The sequence below is a fragment of the Trifolium pratense genome, linkage group LG7, assembly GCF_020283565.1.
Source record: "Trifolium pratense cultivar HEN17-A07 linkage group LG7, ARS_RC_1.1, whole genome shotgun sequence".
Taxonomy (NCBI): domain Eukaryota; kingdom Viridiplantae; phylum Streptophyta; class Magnoliopsida; order Fabales; family Fabaceae; genus Trifolium; species Trifolium pratense.
Genome location: NC_060065.1, coordinates 51632879 through 51639319, shown reverse-complemented (window position 1 = coordinate 51639319; position 6441 = coordinate 51632879).

Sequence of the window (6441 nt, the reverse complement as noted above, 5' to 3'; positions counted from 1 at the left end):
CTCAATCTTTCTTTACTAGTACTTTAGAGATATGGATTCCTTGCTGTAAGGAATGCCACAGTTTCACGCAATAATTAATGCATACTATAGTCGTTGATTTGAGATTGAACGGTCTAAATCAAATATTTAAAAATTAATCTTAATCGTTGATTATGATCGGATCGACGAAAACAGTTACTGCTTGACGCAATACTACTACAACATATATAAGTACATCCTTTCCATTTCAAACACAAACAACCTTATAAAATAATTGGAGATGGAGGGTAAAATGTACTCTAATCTATTTTCTTATTTTTCTAACAGAAAAATCAATGAAAAATGTATCGATCTTAGGTTGCTAACTTGCTAATAAAGTGTCTTAAAAAAAAAAAAAACACTTGCTAATCAAGTCTCATACGAAAGCTCGCCTATGCTGCATGGCCACGTCAAATCAAATAAATGTGATGACAATACTTATAATGTACTATGACATAATCAACTGTGCATGAGGGACCGAGCCAATTAAATTTGTAAATCAGACAATTAGTAAGAACTTTATGGGTGTCTTTGATTTGCTAAAAATAAGGGACTTGACAGAACAATTTATGTTGTACCGTGTTTGATTTTAAATCTGTTCCTGGTGCCGGACAAACTATGGGTCAAGGGACAAGACAAAAATTGAAATTCTTGTCACCACAGAATCACAGGACAACTTTTTGTCCTCAGCACAACTTGTCTAAAGTACCAAAATAATCTTTTGTCCACCAAAATCGTACTACACAAAGTTTGTTCAATACCTTAAACGTTTGCTCTATGCTGTACAGTTCTCTCCAGTATTTATATTTTGCAGATCAAAAAGACCTTATATCCATTTCATGCAATTGTATCTACTATATAAGAAAAGAAGATACTAATGAAATTCCCAATTTGCCCCTTTTTCATTTTTTGACACATAATTAATTCAGGGTTATTTTTTGTCTTTATCAAAAAAAGTTTGTAGAAAAATGCTAAAAACATTTCTCAATAAGATTCGAACCCTTAACATTTTAGTTACACTTCTTATTACATTTACCACTAAGCCATATGAATTAATTTGTTATATTTTTGGAACCAACATATAATCAATATGAGTTAAATGACCAATTGTAACAAAAAAAACTCCACTTTATTTGTTATTTCTTCCACGATTTTTTTCTTTTTATCTAAAAATCCAATGGGTTATTTATTATCTTTATCAAATTAAATTACATCACCTTATTTTTATTTATTTTTTAATCTAAATTATCTACTATATAAGAAAAGAAGATACTAATGAAATTCCTAATTTGCCCATTTTTCATTTTTTGACACATAATCATCTACTTCTACAATATAAGAAAAGAAGATACTAATGAAATTCCCAATTTGTCCATTTTTCATTTTTTGACACATAATCAATTCAGGGTTATTTTTTGTCTTTATCAAAAAAAGTTTGTAGAAAAATGCTAAAAACATTTCTCAATAGGATTCGAATCTACTATATCTACTATATAAGAAAAGAAGATACTAATGAAATTCCCAATTTGTCCATTTTTCATTTTTTGACACATAATCAATTCAGGGTTATTTTTTGTCATTATCAAAAAAAGTTTGTAGAAAAATGCTAAAAACATTTCTCAATAGGATTCGAACCCTTAACATTTTAGTTACACTTCTTATTACATTTACCACTAAGCCATATGAATTAATTAGTTATATTTTTGGAACCAACATATAATCAATATGAGTTAAATGACCAATTGTAACAAAAAAACTCCACTTTATTTGTTATTTCTTCCACGATTTTTTTCTTTTTATCTAAAAATTCAATGGCTTATTTTTTGTCTTTATCAAATTAAATTACAGCACCTTATTTTTATTTATTTTTTAATCTAAATTACCTCTTCTCCCACATTTTTTTTCTTTTAATCTACAAATCCATTTTTTTAATTACGTAAAAAAATAAAATATTAATGCTATATATTTGTCTACACATTTTTTTTTTAATCTTACTTAAAACAAAAATAGTTGTCCTTTTATTTTATGTTTCCGTTTTTTTATTTTCTGAAAAGTTTTATATGAAAAATTTTCATCAATAAGGCAGGAATACTAATTACCCAAAAAGAATAAAATATTAATGTTATATTTGTCTACACATATTTTTTTGAATTTTTTTTAATATCAACTTCTTTTATGGACTTCAAGCCAATATTCAATTAAGTTAATTTTTAATTCAACTAAATATATTTAAGAACAAAACTTATAAACAGTTCCATAGAAACTGTTTTTTTTTTGTACAACCATAGAAATGGTTTTTACTGTGACCAATTGAAACACGACACATGGATTAATTTATTCCATATCACTAATTTCAATTTTAATAAAATTCACGTTGTCAATTCGAATTTCGTCGAGCAAGTGGAAGAGAAGAGTAAAGCGATGGAGATCACCACTACTCTTTCCTTCAATTCATCTGTTCCTTTTTCACCTTCCCAACTTATGGCTTAACAACATATATATATATATATCTTCATCAATGGGAGGACTCAAACGATTTCAGTTTGTTGGCCTTTCATCAAAGTCTCTCCATGGTTGGGGGGTTATTGGCATGTTTATACTGTTGTTGTTGTTGATTTCACTTTCAATGATACAATCAATGTTGATAACAACGGTTGAAATTAAAAACCCAGTTTCACTTTTAGATTTTTAGATAATGGTGAACTGACGGAGTTTAATAAATTATTAATGACGAATAAATTAATTCAGGTGTCGCGTTTTAATTGGTGAACAGTATCAACAGTACCTATGGAACTGTTTCTAAGTTTTGTCCTATATTTAATTAATTTAATATGAGAATATGGTGAGAGAAAAATGGAACCATTTCTAAGTTTTGTCCTATATTTAATTAATTTAATATCAGAATATGGTGGGAGAAAAATTGAAAAACTTCTGAAAAAATGTTGAGACTAAAACAATAAGAATTCTCAGTCATCTCGAGGGGATTGGTCTCTGCAGGGTTGTGCGGATGATATTTTTGGTTTAAATAAAAAGAATTAAATACAAAGTTAAAAAATAAATGACATTTTTTTAGAAGTTTTTTTTTGAAGATATTTTGTTGTTGATATAAGGACTAATTAATTTTTTGAGAAATAAATTACCTTTTATTTTACCGGAACAAAAAATCCACTTGTCATCAATACATTGGTCATTATTTTGAAATAGATTGACCAATACATTATGCATAATTTATATTTAGTCTCACGGAACTTGTGTTTTACTAATATATTATGTTATCTATTTTTTTTTTAATAATTTATAGGTTATATTCATATTAATATGGGAACATAATTTTTTTGGTTATATCTACGGGCCTTATAAGATTTTCTGTCCTTTAATAATTTATGTAGCACATATTTATACTCATATATTAATACCAGAACCTTTTTTGTTTTTAATTTCTACAAGATTTATATTTTTAATCATAATTTAACAAAATTGTTTAATTTTTTTATAATTTTACGGGTTATAGTAGATCATATATTAATACAGGAATCTAATTATTTTGTTGATTTTTACGAGACCTATGTTTTTTATTAATATATTAATAAAGATGTCAATTTTTTCATAATTTTTACACGGCATATATTTATACTCATATATTAACACAAGAATCTAATCTTTTGTGTGATTTATGTAGGGCTATATGCTTTTACTCTTATTAATAAAGTTTTCAGTTTTTTACTATTTTTTGTGAGATCTATATTTATACTCATATTTTAATACAATGACCTAATGTTTTGTGTAATTTTTGTGGGACCTATGTTTTTTACTCATATTAATAAGCTTGCATGTTCTTTTATAATATATGCGGAACCTATATTTATACTCATATATTAACATGAAAACTTATTTTTTATGTTGTCTATTTTTTTTTTTACAATTTTACGGGTTATACTCATATTTAATATTTAATACGGTGACTTAATTATTTTGATAATTTTTGTGAGACCTATATTTTCACTAACATATTAATAAGGTTGCCTATTTTCTAATAATTTTTACGGGACTATATTTATACTCATATATTGAATACACAGACATAAGTTTTTGGTTATTTTTACAAGATGATGTTTTTACTAATATATTAATAAGGTAGCCTATTTTTTTTTCATGAATTCTCCATTATCTATATTTATATATTTATTTTGAACAAAATTTATATTATAGTAATACGGATATATGAGGTTTTTTTGTGATGGTTTTACCATTGTTCTTTTTCTATTTTTTTTTTACCAAATATTATATCCTTTTTGATTTTTTTTTAATCTTTTGAATTACTTTCCAGTAAATTATCATTTCATGTTATCAAGGAGGAGCGGCAACGCCGCGACTCCCGTGCGGACGCACGGGTGTCCAGCTAGTTCATAATATAATAGTATTATTATATTGCTCTCTAGTTTCATGGAGGAAATTTAGAATTTGGCTGAAGATAAATAAAATTGATTGACATTGGTTCCTAAAGTAAAAACTTGTTCTTTTTATTTGTAATGCTTGAGAGAACGATTTGGTCGATATATAATTTGAAGAAAAAATGCTCATAACATTAAAATCAACTTATTTGTTTTATCTACTTTTATCAAATTGACACCGATCAAATCACTATCTCGGTCCTACTATGGAATTAGATATGACTTTAACTTTTAGTTTTAGAAGAACACATTATTGCTAATATTTTTAGATAGCAATCCACTTGAATCACTTATCATGATCATATAGAACTTTTTTTTTGATCGGCAAAATAATTTTATTAGGCACAAGCAAAGTACAAGGTGTACTAATGGCACAAAAAAGAAGCATACAATCAGCATTTTGTATATAATTATGAGACCAAACCCTTCAAAAAGATAGAAGTCCTCGATCTTTACTCGATTGAAAATATGATTGGACAACATAGATAGTAATATAGGCATCTCTATTCTGGTTTTATTAGAGTGTTTACTAGTGAACCAAATAGCTTTGAAACGTACACTACTAGTATAACATGTGCGATTTAAATTCAGCAAAAGTTATCATATCCAAATGAACTCTATTAACTTTGAAACAAATGAGCTGTGATAACGATTAACTTATCATGATCATGATATAAGTGGTTCAAGTGGATTGGTTGGTATCTAAAAATTGTATAAAATAAGAAATGAAATTACTTTGTGAACGAAGTTGAACTTTGCAAAGTTTAATGCCTTTAATTTATTTTTATGAGTCTTGTGTTTTTAAGGTTTCATTACAAATTTTGCTTTAGACCTTTACATCGGTTGGATTGGCCCCGATCCTCATCATTGACATAAATTATCCAAATCATCATAAATCATTTGAAAAGTGCCTTCAGTCGATAAAGAGTCAACTCATATACAGTGTCAGTGGCGGAGCCAGGAAAAAAAACTCGGATGGGCCACTAAATTTTTTACTTGTATTTTCGAAAGAAACCACTAAAATATTATATAAATTAAATATAAAAATTATTTTGTATATAAAAATTTAATTAAATACCTTAAACATCAAGTATATATGAAAAACAACTGTTTTTAAAGGCATGTATATGTATTATTTGATTTTTTTTAAAATTAAAACAGAAAAACAACAAATTTTTAAAAATACACAGGAAAAGGAGTAAAAAAAGCAGTATGCAAGCGTTGAACCAGGATCCTTCCAATTCCATGGCCACACACTAACCGCTACGCTGTTTGCAAAAAGGCTTAACATATAGCGCGGTATAATAATATATATAGTACATTTGTGTAATTTTATTAACATACCATGGGTATTTTAGTAATTTCCAGTGATTTTGGGGTGGGCCATGGCCCTGCCTGGCCACCCCTGGCTCCGCTACTGCTCATATACCGTAAAAGTGTGAGTTCAACTTTCAATGTTAACCATGAAGACCTAACAGACTATCTGTAAATATCTTTTTAGACGTTTCTTGAACTTCGAGGTCTATAGCTTGAATAGGTGAACGCAAAATGTTCAACTCGCTTAAGTTTTTATTTTTTATTTTTTTTTTAAAAAAAGGAAAATGTACATAATAACATTTGTCCAAAAAAGTATAAAATACATAATAGAGTGTATTAAATAAAAATTATTTAAGTTTTTTTAAAGGCATTTATTTAATTTTAGACTATGAAGTTATGAATGAGATGTTTAAGATAACTTCAATCAATATAGTATAGACTTAATATTAAGTCGATGAAGACAAAGGGGTCAAAAACCAAAAGACAAATTAGCAAAACAAATGTACTACATTAAATTGATGCATTGCATGCATACCTCATTATGTATGTATGTACTATTGTATAATAATAAATAAATAAATAAATAAACATACATATCGTGATCTAGAATTTTCATGTCACCCTATGATGGCACACATATATTTCTGAATATAGA